Below are 14,053 nucleotides of genomic sequence, written 5' to 3'. Positions count from 1 at the left end.
TAAAACTGAACTTGAATTGCTTCTTATCTAACACTCTACCCTTCCACTTGGAAACATTTTCCTAAATAATCATTAAGCTTAGAAAATTGTTTTATCTTTCTAGAAAACAAGTTTTATAATAAAGATGACTCAAATGTATCTTATAGTGCTGCTGTAGAAATAGTTTCAAAAAGTAGCGAAAATTTTCTAGGCGCCCAATTCACTAGGTTCCTATTTTAGGCGTTGTTACCATTTCTAATAGAAATATCTGAAGTGGAGGATTTAACATCAAAGCGCCAAATAACAAGAGAAAGAATCAAGAGGTTACAAGATCCATTACCTAAGACTTATATGCGGATAAAGGAAGCAAATGAAGCCTTATTAGAAGGCAATGATACGAGCTTTTATCTAAAAATTAATCAATATTGCATAAAAAAATAATAAATAGTGTCATATTAGGCTTACGTTTGGAACTTTATTTTTTTAAACTCGCTCACACCTATCAGTTTTTAAATATATGGCTATATATTGCAGAGATAAGGAGACGGATATATAGATCATTTACTAGTGTGTGGAAATAATTTAGCATTTTTTTTATAAAAAAAAATATAAGGGAGCTGGCAGGCTTGGCGAGCGCAGTTACTTTCAGCCTACACCACCGCAGGCTGGGCTATATCGGCACCGTTAGCCCGCTTCTCCAGCTCTAGATCAATGGACTAACTTTGTATTCAATTGTGCCCATTCCACACGTTATATTTTGGGAAAATTATGGTACAGTCCTACGTAAGTAATTTAATTATTAAAAAGTTTCTTGATTAGTTAATATGTCATATTTTTTTATACGTCTGAGCTTATCATTATTACATACTGATTCGTCTCCGGTGGGCCATAAAAAGCCCAATACCTTCATCATGAGGTTAGCCTAACTTTTGGAAAATTGCTATAAGGTCTTTGAAAAAAAAAGACTGTATATGTGCGTGTGTGTGTCTTTGGGCAACTAAGTATACTTTTAGGTAAATTGACCCAAAAGAAAAATAAAAACGTATAATCTCACAAATAAAAACTTGAAATTAATAAATCTTAAATTAATTTTAATAATAACATTTTGATAGGTTTTGACAACACTAATTTTGTAAGAATTTCTCATTTGGGATTTGGTAATTTCAAAATATTTTTATGGGATTCTCCCTAATTAAAATTAAGAGATTAATTGAAACTTTATATAAAATTAAAAGACCCAACATATAATAGCAAAAAAAAAAAAATTGGTAAAAATTCTCAATAACAATAGAACATGGTGTAATGACAAATTTTTGGGTAGGAATGATAATTGTTTACTTGTCATCGAAACTTTTGGATAATTATTTTCTTTTCTTTTTTAATTAATTTTGTGTCCTCCTATTTTGCATTTTTCTGATTTCCTGTATCTTCTTATTCTTTAATCGGGATTTTGGTTTTCACATAAAACCTCCGTTGATACTATTTTGCATCTGGGCTTTGATCAGTAAAATAGTGAATTAGAATGACATAAATCGATTCTGAAATTCCAAAAGAAAAAAAGGCGTGACAGAATAAAGATGCACAAAAAGTCACCAGGGAGAAATCCACTGAAAGACAAGATTATTAATTTTAAAAAATGACAAAAAAAGAAGTTGAAAATTGTTAAATCCCAAATTAGGTTGAGTAACAACACTTTGGTATTGACAATACTGAATCTGAAAATGACAAATTTTTGCTAACATTCCTTATTTGACATTTAGTAATTTTTAGCATTTTTTGGGTCATTTTTCCTTGTTAATATAGGATGAAAACAATTTGATGAATTGCTTATAAACATTCATGCCCATAATCTCAATTCTATAGTTGAGATGAGGAGTGGATGAAAAATGGAGGTAGAGAGACTCCTTTCCAATCATTATCAAGATTGTTTGCCTAAGTATGCTTTATATATTAAGAAGTTAATTATGAATAAAATTACATACTCTTCTGGTCCTAAATATAAAATATATTTTATAATATAAATATTTATATTATAAAATGAGTTTTAAATTTAGAATCAAAAGAGTATGTATAAATGCACCTTAAAAGTGTCAAATGTGTTGCAATTCTGCAATCTCTGTGTCAAGGTCATGAAGTTATTTGCTTCTTACAATTCAAGCAAACATTCAAAATTCTACAACTACCACTATTATGGTCTTTTCTTACTTACTTAAAAACTTGAAAATGACAAAAAAGTATTTTGAATTTGAAAATTCCCAAATGGTTATCCAAGTCAGCAAAATTTTAGTTTAAGTATAGTTAACCAAATTGGGATTTTTAAATTTGCTACAATAACCATATTTACCTTTAAAATTATTTTTTCTTAAAAAAACCATCAAATGTCTTGATTGGCCAATTGCTAGATCTTTACTGTTGGCGGTGGCCGCCAGAGTTTAGTTGGGCTCGAGCTCTAGAAGCCAGCCTATGACCACTAGCCAAATCTCCAGCGGCTGGCAACTATTTTTTAAAAAAATTTTCAAGTCTAGCAAGGTGAATAATAAGTTCTTTAATGCTATCGACAAGTTTGATATGGCCGTTAACTATAGATTTTCATGAAATCCAAAAAATGGCATTTTTTATAACTCTAATAATACAGTTAACAAGTCATGTAACAATGTTAGCAACTCTCATATAATGCCATTAACAGAATTTTCTTATTATGGTTGGTGTTTTTAATATCAGCTCCCTATGAAAACTGTGTAATAAAATTTTCTCATTTATTATACAATTATTATGGCTATGAAAGTTATTAATATCATTACATGACTTGTTATGAGAGTTGTTAATACCGTTACATGACTTGTTAACTACGTTATTGTAGTTATAACAATACTACTTTTTGAATTTTCTAGAAAACTTGTTGTTAATGGCAATATCAAACTTGCTAATAACATTAAAAACTTGTTAATCACACAACAGGATTTGAATAATTTCCTATTTATGATGCCATGACTAATTTCTCAAAGTATAAAAAACTCTTAGATCACATGGTTAATGGCATTATGAGAGTTGTTAATATCGTTATATGACTTGTGAATTACGTTACTTAAGTTATGAAAATGTTACTTTTTGAATTTTCAAAAAAACTTGTTGCTACCTGCTATAACGAACTTGTTAATAGCATTAAAAAATTTGTTAATCATGTTACTAAACTTAAAAAAATCACAAAAAATATAGTTATTGGCAGTCTTAGGTGGCAGTTTCTTTTGCATTTCATTGGTTATTGGTTGTTGATGTCAGCATCTTTTTTCCAGTGCTTTGTCCATATCATTTCAGTCTTGGTGCACGTATCTGCATTGGTAGTTTTATCTTCATTTATTGTCGCTCCTTCTGTTTCCCCATATTTTGGGAGAGTGGGAATCTTTTTGAGTTGGTCATCCTATAAATATGGAGTTATTGGGCGCTTTTGTGCTGTGGTGCCGTCTTTTGTCCCCGTTTCTTTTTTTCTCTTTTGGTTTTAGGTGTTCGTTTGTGTGTTCTTCTTGCCATGTATTGGGAGCACTGCATCATCATGCCTTCAAAGAACATTACTGGACCACTGCCATGCTTTTCGGGAGAACGAAGCCACTTTCATGACAAAGCTCTCACTTGCACATGCCGAGGCATTTAGTCTGACTCTGGGTGCAAAAAAAATTTCGTGGAAGAAAGGCGAGTGACAGTGCCTGAAATAGAGTACGAACCACTAGAAAAATGATGACAGAGGGTGAGGAAAATGATAACAAGGTACGCAAGGGAAGGAGACGCAAAGAATGATCCTTGGACCAATGGGCCAAACACCCGAGCTTATACATGGAGCATTCTAGAGAACATAATCTACTTATGTATGTTTCCATTGGATTGATGCTTGAGGCAAATGTTTTTCTCCATTTTTTTCATTCCATTTTGTGAAGTTTTAATAAAAAAAGCTGTTCATTGTATTCTATAAAGTTTTATATGAAAAATGTCATGCATTCCATTCTATGAAGTTTTATATATATATAAAAAAAGCGGGATAACATTTAACGTTTTGCTTTGTTTTAGCTCTGTTACCATAAAGATTAAAGTAAATAAATCCATTTAATCTAATTTGTAAGAAATTCTTACTCTTACAAATCCATCTAAAGTCGAGATTATCAGAAAAGAGGGCCAAACTTTCGTGGATCTCACCAGTGTCACTGATTTATTTATTTTGTTTTTAGCTTAATTAAAAATTACTACAATTCGAAGAGGTTCATTCTTTGATTTCTAGACCTTCATCAAAAAAACAAAAATCTTTGATTTCTAGAGCTATTCAAGAATATTTTAAATACAAAATGTAGTAAATACAATTTGTTTCTCCAAAAAAAATTTTGTTAAGAGAAATCATTTTTCAAATTTTCCCTAACCTCCTTATGATTTTCAAAAGAAAACCATAACAGAAGGAAATAATCAAGCAAAGAGAAAAATAAATAAATAAAATCATAAAATACTTCTTAGCAAGCCATACACAGCAAAAATATATCCGAATAGCTGTCTATCAAATTCACATCATCATTTTTTTTTTTGGCTAGGGATTTTACACCATACTAATTTATAACATAAAATATTAAATAACATATTCCAGGTAAAAATATATTAAAATACTGGATGCTTGTAAAGCCAAAAATCATATAATCAAATATCCACTTCAAACAGTTGGGATTAAATCTAACTACACACACACATATTGTGCGAATAACCTTTTAGTTTAGTCTGCAGATAATATTCTTCCCTTGAAATTCCCAAAGTATTCTAGTGTCATTTTGGGAGATGTGAGCGTTAAATGAAAATTGAGCTTTTGTGAATAAAGTGAAGAGATGGTTGAGATTTACATGGATATTGTTGAAATGTAAATATCACAATTTAGTGACTATTTTAATTTAAGCATTTTTTTACACATTTTGTTATAACTGCAATTTTTAGTAAACTTTATTAGTCAGAATGTTGTTAGCATTTGCTGGCGAAAAACAAATGTTGCTAGCATTTAATTAGACCTTTGGGGGTAAATTTATATTCATAGATTTTCGATATAAAATAAATGCACATAAAAAAAGCTTAAGATTCTTGAGATTATTTGCATTGAATTTCCTCTTCATTTAACTTAAAGTAAAGAGATTGTTGAGATTTCAATGTAAAGAGACTTTAAATAGCCTTCTTAATTTGAATTTATAATTTTAAATGAAGAGATTGTTGAGATTTACATAGAGATTGTTAGAATGTAAAATTACAATTTAATGATTATTTTAACTTAAATATATGTGTAGTCATTCTTGTGAAAAAATTTTTATCCTTCCAATTATTTTAAAACAGATTCAGTTTCTTTTTTTTTTGTTTTTTTTGTTTTTACGGATTTTGTTACATCTGGAGTTTTTAATAAATTTTGTTAGTCAGAAATGTCGCAATTAAAAGTCACCTTCGGAAGCCACGAGACCTTGAATTTGCTTTGTGGAATAACATATTTTAATTTTAAAGTCATCATTTTTTTATGTTCGTGTGGTGGAATATAATTGGAAAGATGTAAAAACTTTTCTCAGTTTATTGTTTTTATAAACAAACCTGAAAATAGTTAGTCATTTATATATTAAATATATAAAGCAATAAAGGATTTGTAGTACTCCTATCACATACACCTATCCTTATTTATCTTTCTTTTATTTTCTGAGTCGACACTCGATATTCATTGGTTCAAATACTCTTTTAAGCTACTTTCAATGGCCTCATTTACACCAAGAAAAGATATGGATTATTTAGAATTATAAGAGCACCAATATCAGTTCTTACTTTTTTGCATTAGTATTAATAATATTTCAGTATGCATTTAATTTCAATTTCAGAAAAAGCACAAATTACGAATAGTTTCCTAGAAAAATATATGGATCCATGCATAAGCAATCAATAATGACTCCTAATATCATTAATAAGGGAAGAAACAAAAAAAAACCACTAATGTTATTGTCTAACTTGAAGGTGAGTGCTTACCATGTCTCAGCATGAAAATGCATCGAAATTATAATTTAATAATTTTTTAAATGAATCTCAAAGAAGAGCGGAGCACGTAACCATAATTAGCCAATTTCTGAACTATCTACCTATCTATATCTATCTATCTATCTATCTATATAACTTATAAACTTTGTAGTGGTTTTGTGATTGGTCCACGTGGTGGTCTTAGGTGGTGGTTTCTTTTGCATCTAATTGGCTATTGGTTATTGACGTCAGCATCTTTTTCTAGTGACTTTCGGCTTTGGCAGCTTTATCTTCATTTATTTTTTGTCCTTTTCATCTTTCTATGTTTTGGGAGAGTGGGGTTTCATTGGTGCTTATCTTGAGACGCCTTCTTCCATTCTTTATGATTTCGGATTTGGATTCTATAAATGGGGGGGGGGGGGGGTTTGTGTGGTTATGGTGTTTCTTAAGGTTTTCTCTCTTTCGTGTTGGGTGATTACCATATATATGTTTGTGTTTTTTATCACTCTGGTTCCAATCTCTCTCAATTCTCCGATTTTGTCTAAGGGGGAGACTGTTCATTTCTTGATGCTCTAGAACCCATGAGTTTCCAAGCTCTTCAAAGGTTTGTCTTATTCATAGCGGTTTTGTGATTGGTCCACATGGTGGTCTTAGGTGGTGGTTTCTTTTGCATCTAATTGGCTATTGGTTGTTGATGTTAGTATCTTTTTCTAATGGCTTTCATTCTTGGTTCATGCATCTGTTTTGGCAGTTTTATCTTCATTTATTGTTGTTCTTTTGTTTTCTTGGTGCTTATCTTGACATGCCTTCTTCTATCCTTTATGATTTTGGATTTGGATTCTATAAATGTTGGGAGGGGGGTTGTGCAGTTACGGTGTTTCTCAAGGTTCTCTCTCTTTTGTGTTAGGTGATTACTATATACATATATATATCTGCATTTTTCATCACTCCACTCCCACTCTCTCTCTCGATTCTCCGATTTTATTTGGAGTGAAAACCGTTCATTTGTTGATGCTCTAGAACCCATGGAATATCTTCTAGCCGAGCTGGAATAGTACCTATCCAAACACATCCCATTGAGTTGTAAATGTGTTATAGGTTACTTCTGATCAAAATAAAAATCCAATGGGGTAAGAGTGGAAGATAACGGACATGTAAGATTATTGCAAGACAAGTCCCAAAAAAAAAAAGAGACCTTGAATTCTCCTATTTGGAATGGAATTGCATCTGTCAAAAACAGTGTTCATTAGTAGATTGCTAATAGGTGAGTTTGGTAGGAGTGAACAATGTCAATTAACTTGCTAATAAGATTGTTATGAGACAAGTTTAGATGGGTAAGATTATGAAGAACTCCTATCTCAATTGGAATGGTACTTATCAAACCCATTGCAGTAAGTGTCAAAACTTCTCGGTTGGGAAATGTAGTGACGTTGAGATCTGCTAGCTGAGGGTATTTTGGAGTAATCATTGGTCGATCAATTCCAATAACGTTTCCAAATTGATCGCAATATATCTCTTCCCAGTGACAAGGGTCTGAGGAGTTATAGGCACTATGGCTAAAATCCCACCATTTGGTGTGAGGCAGAGTAAGTTTTTCCTCTTCTATCATATTGGCCTTAGCTGCACCATTAATCTGCACGAAGGAAGCTATAGCAAAGCATGATAATAAAAAATTGACACCCATCTTTCTTTAATTTTGTTTGCACAGAGTGATGATCACACGATGAATGCAGCCACAGGGTACCTTTATACAGACAAAAGCTTAACTATCATGGCTCTAGAAGTATTGTTTCCGTGTCAATGTTGTCCAATGACAGAATAATGAAGACACAGAAAACGAGTTGTAACGCCTTATTGGAACTATAAGACCAATTTACTTACATGTACGGCTGTAGTACCAAATGTAAGTCACTTACAAGGAGAAGTTTTAGTCCTAAATGTAAGTCACTTAAGTCCTCATTTACTTTCAGATTATTTTCCATAATCTCCTTCCTCCCGGGAAAGAAAAAAAAAAGAGAGAGAAAAACTGGCACGCTATCCTTTAAGAAGAGGACTTATGCTTAAAAATCTTATCCTTTAATTTGAGTCTTTATATGTAAATGGGAAGAAAGTTGAAAGCAGAGCGTGTCCCAGGACAACCAAAAAACGTGTTTATGCTTTTTTTTTTAGCATTATTGTGGGTGATTGAGAGAGGGGTGCTTATGTGTTGGTTCTTTTAATTTCATATTAAAGATCATATGCCTTTGCAACTTCTTTTTTAACATTTATAGAAGCTTTTTTCCACTTTTAAAATTTAGTAACTTCTGATATCTCATTCAAGGTAAGAAAAACTTCAAAACAGTTCCATAGTGGATTATTCTTTGGTGAGTGAAAATCATTGGTGCTAAGAAGCACACATACGCTCTCTCTTTGGTTCTAAATATACACAAAATTATATTGAAGGGTTTGCTTTAATCCTAGATATGATGTAATATCATTATTCATTCTGTCTCACAAATTCATAATTATTTTTCCAAACAATCATATTTACACAAATTTACTGGATGCAAGTGATAATCAAATGCGACAGAGGCAGAGAGTCTTTAATATATATATATATATATATATATATATGATATAAAAGATTGGTATGGAAAGACGAAAGTTGAACGATCTTATCCCACAGCAACCATATAAACATGCTTACACTTTTTCTTTATCATTGTTGTGTGGTTAAACGATATATAGTGCCTTCTTTTAATTTGATAGCAAAAAGCATATAACTTTTGCAACCTCTTTTTAATACTTTATTATGAAGACTTTTGCTTTAATAAAATGTAGTAACCTTTTTTTCTATTCTGAAAAATAAGAAAGAATTCAAAAGTTATATCATCAACGTCTAAGATGTCCAAAAGCAAATGCAGTGAACATAAACATAACTTGTGAGTTCGGCACAATTGAATCAATATTCGAAATCATATGTGGAACGCTTTTAATATCAGTCAAGCTTGTTGAAGTTTTTTGGTACAAAGCTTGTTATTACAAAGATAAAGAAAGAGCAGCAAGATCCAGGAACAAGTACAAAAGTTCATCAATTTATGACTATATTTATTTGGGAAAGGAAAAGTTGGCCGAAATGAGTAGTAAAATACTCTTTTGATCCTTAATATAAGACCTATTTAACTAATTTGATTAAATTAATGAAGTAAAGAAAGTTAGTTAATTATAAGAAATATGACATATTTTTCCTAAAACACCATAATTATTTTTCTTAATATCCTCCCTTCCTTCCTTACTTGATTATGGCTGAAGAAGTATCATAGGGGTAATTTAAGAAAAATTGATAAATATGATAAATAAGTTTTATATTTAGGACCAAAATTAATTTAACAATTAGGTCCTATATTAAGGACTAGAGGAGTATCATTGGATAATATGCATGGTCAATATTAGAGTCTTCAATCTTTCAAGACACATGACAAATTAAATTAGAGAAATATACTTATCCCTGCTGTTTAAAAATTAAGATAGGATTGAAAATTAAAACTCCATATATCGTTAAGGTCAAAGTTCTTCGAGAATGTTTAAATTGAGATAATTGACTAAAGTATAAGATGTGAGATACCCCAATTGAATAGTACAAGACCAGTTAGATGTTTACTTTGATCCAAAATATAAAATATCAATCTATTTTATCTCTCGTATTTATTTTTTTTCCCCCTAAAGTAGTGGTAATTATATTGCACATGCTAAAAGGTTTCATTAAAAGGCAGATCCCATACATGCGATTAACAAGAATAATATAGGAAAGACAACATTTATTTATTATAAACAACTAACTTAACTAATTTTTTTAATATATGTAAATTAGTTATTTGACTTTTAAATTAAGGAGGGGAGGTACTACCACCTACCTTTAATATGAGAGCTAGTTAACTAATTTGAGTGAAATAAGAAAATTATTTAAATTAGTTGTTTGTAATAAATGGCTGTTATCTTTTTCTAAAATATCCTTGCTAATCATAGGTATTAACTATAACTATCATTTGATGAAACTTTTAACATATGAAACTATTACAAGGACTACATTGGGAAAAATAAATACATATAAGAGACAACATGGATTAGGATTTTGTATTTAAAACAAAATTAAATGTCAAACTAGCTTTTATATCAACTACTGGATATATACTAGTACAAAAATAGTCTATTGGTACCATACAATTGGAGCTGGAATACGTGGACTTTCAAAGATGCATAGTAAATTCGCATAAAATGGATGACAATTAGAAAATGTCTAAATTTTTTCTCCTTGCTTTTATAAAATCACCACCCTCCGTTATCTCCATTTTAATATCTACTATTCATAACATAATCTGTCCTTCCCTTTTATAGGTCCATTTGAGCCTGAATTTGACTCTTCACGGGAAAATCTTCGGAGAAGACTGATGATTTTGGCTATGGTGGGATGCTTCTTGAACTAATAATAACTGGACAGAGGGCTTTCCTCTTGCACGATAGAGCTTGTGCACTCATTTGAGTATGAGACTTTTTAAATTAATTGACATGCCCAAACTCTTTCGGCATGCTACCACTTAATTTATTTTGAGAAACATCAACTTCTATTAAATTCATCAAATTGAAAATTGAAGAAGGGATAACACCTGTAATAAGTAAATTTGGGTACAAATGAAAGTTGTTGAGATTTGTCACAAAACCTGAGGTTATAGGAGAATAACTGCACCTGTAATGTAAGGCTATTATAAGATAAGTCCGATTGATTGAGATTCTAAAGAGCTCTTATATGAGTTGGAATGATACCTCTCAAGGACAATCATTTGAGTTGCAAATTACATGTTCTATGTTATTTCTGATCAAATAAAAATTTAAGGTGGTAGGAGTGGAAGGCAACACACCAATAAGCTAAGGTTGTTGTAAGACAAGTTCAATTGATGGAGATTCTGAAGAGCTCCTATCTAAGTTGGAATAATACCTTTCAAAACTAGTCATTTGAGTTGCAAGTTATTTCTAATCAAATAAAAATTAAGGTAGTAAGAGTGGAAGGTAACACACCTGTAAGGTTATTATAAAACAAGTCTAAATGAATGATATTTTGAAGAGCTCCAATCTGAGTTGGAATGATACCTCTAAACCCCATTCCCTAAAAATTGAAATATACTATAGTTTTTGTAATGCAATGAATAAATTTGAGCACACATAAGTTTTTTATATTTTTCATGAAACCCAATGTACAGGGAATGGCTCTAACTAGATTGTTTCTATTCAAATTGAGCATGGTTGGAAGGTAAATAAGATTATTGCAAGGCAAGTGTAAATATTAATTTTGGACTATTAAGTGAAGTGTTCCAACTTGAATTAGAATGGTACCTGTTATCCCTATTCTACCAAGATTCAAATATTCTAGTTTTCTAATGCAATGAAGTTGAGATATGTTAGTCGAGGTTGCTATGAATGGATTCTTGGTCGGTCAATTGAAAGTATATTTCCAAAAAGATTGCATGTTATGCCATGCCAATCACAATGGTATTTGGAGCCACTACGGCTGATGTCACACCATTTGCTTGCAAGTAGTGCGTCCTTTTCCTCTGCAGAGACCACATAGTGGCGACATTGACGAACAAAATAATGGCATCACAAGATAATAATAATTAATGGAAATGATCATCAAATGAGTGCAAAATTTTTATATATTGGAAGGTTGGCTATTATTATTATTATAGAAGAAAGTTTAATTTAGTTAGGTGTCTCAAGGCTCAAAAAACATTTGCAATGGTATTTACAAATTGTCTACTAACAAGGTATTCCCATTAGTAGCGGGATTTGAACTGAAATTTGGTTGTTATTATAATCATGTGTTTAAATGATGACAAAAGCTTACCGTCAATTTATAAGTTCCTTGAAAGAGTTTCTCACATTACAACAAAAAGCTTGTTTGTTCTTGATCTTTATTATTTTTGGTTGATTTATGCAGCATTCAATATTATTTTTTATTATATTTGAATTGCTCATATCATAAAGCATAAAAAGGACTTCTGACACTAAGCAAGCTAGGTATTTTAATTTTTTTAAAACATGTCTTTAATTTTAATTTTTTTTTCTTTTTGGATGATGAGGATGAAAAGTAACTTGAAAAAAATATTGTTACAAGAAAAGTTTAGATAAGTGAGATGTTGAAGATCTTCTATTTGGCTCGGAATAGTACCTATTGAAACAACTTCCTATGAGTCATAAATATATCCTATTATTTCTGATCAAATAAAAATTGAGGGTAGTAAAAGTGGAAGAGAAGTCACCAATAAGGTTGTTATGAAACAGGTCTAAATGCTTGAGATTTTGAAGAGCTCCTATTTGTGTTAAAATAGTACCTGTCGATAACCTATTCTATTAAGTTATAGAGGTAAATAAAACATTTGAATATTGAATGAATTTGCAAGGTGAGAGTGGAAACTACATATTGACTAGTAAGACTGTTATTAGACAAGTCCAAATCTATAAGATTATGAAGAGCTCCAATTTGATTTTGAATGGTACCTATCAAACCTGTCTTAGAAATTAAAGTCTCAAATATTGTAGGTTGGGAAATGCAGTAAGGTTGAGATTAGCTAGCCGAGGGTGCTGTGCAATGATCACTAGAGGTTAGATTTCAGTGACGCTTCCAAATTCATTGCAAGACATCTCTTCCTAGAGACAAGTTAGGGCCTAAGAAGCTACGGGGACTATCGCTGAAATTCCACCACTTGGTATGAAGCAGAGCACGTTTTCTCCTCTTCTATCATATTGGCCACAGCTGCACCATTAATATGGAATCAAGTTACGACAAAGCATGATAAAAATACCACTCTCACCACACCCATCTTCAATTCATTTGTTTACAAAAACTGATCACAAAATGAGTGCACCCATAAAGTCTTTATATATATAGAGGAACATCGAAATGACAAGAGCTTAACTACCACATGGCTTTGTAGGTACTGATACGCACTTTTTATTATTAATCACTCTAGTTATTAACTGATAGTGTGTTTATCATCATCATCATATTTAAATTATTCATATAATAGATTTTTAGAAATGAGTTTTAGATGTCCAAAGAACCACACTTAGATCAAGTTTCTTATACCCGTTATGTCAAGTTTTCCAATCACTCATAGTCATGTGTTCTATTTTTGAAATATTAGCATTTGATATTATTTAATCCTAATAAAAATAAAAGGGGAAATCACAAATAAAGACCCTCGAATTAGCAAAATCACTCTATGGTCACCTGAATATGCTAAATTACTATGAGGGACCCGGTCTCAAATTGTAATTATAAAATCATGGCCAAATTACCAAAATACCCCTCTTTAATTTTTTTTTTAAAAGAAAGCCACTGCCTCACCGGAATCCGGCCACCGGCGCCGGAGCTCTGGCGGCCGCTTCCGGCCACTGTCGGTGGCCGGCCGCCGGAGCTCCGGCGCCGGCGGCCGCTTCCGGCGGTCTTCCTTTGTTTGTTTTTTTTGAAACTATTTTTTTTTTTTTAAATTGGGGGGAAGTGAGGTTGGGGGGATTTGATCCCCCAACCTAATGCTTCCCAAAATAAGGAATGACCATTGAGCCAACAAATTTTTGTTAACATTATGATGCAAAAAAAAAATATAAGTTAACTCATTTACTCTTGTTCCAGGTGATAACAACAATACATTTGGAAATAACAAGTTCTGATTGTAAAATAACACGTCTGGAGTAAAAATTTAACAATATGTTTTTTTTTATAATAATAAATTTTGTTGCAGGCAATAACAACAATACATTTAAAAATAACAAGTTCTGATTATAAAATAACAAGTTTGGGATTAAAATTTAACAACACGTTTTTTTTTATAACAACACACTTTATTTCAAGTGATAACAACAATACATTTAAAAATAACAAGTTCTGATTATAAGATAATAAGTCTGGGATTAAAATTTAACAACATGTTTTTTTATAACAACACACTTTGTTTCAAGTGATAACAACAATACATTTGGAAATAACAAGTTCTGATTATAAAATAACAAGTCTGGAATTAAAATTCAACAGCACCTT

Source organism: Neltuma alba, unplaced genomic scaffold (genome assembly GCF_004799145.2).
Source record: "Neltuma alba isolate B1F8T4 unplaced genomic scaffold, ASM479914v2 tig00010377_pilon, whole genome shotgun sequence".
Lineage (NCBI taxonomy): Eukaryota > Viridiplantae > Streptophyta > Magnoliopsida > Fabales > Fabaceae > Neltuma > Neltuma alba.
The sequence above is the reverse complement of the archived record's forward strand: the minus strand, read 5'-3'. Positions refer to the sequence as shown.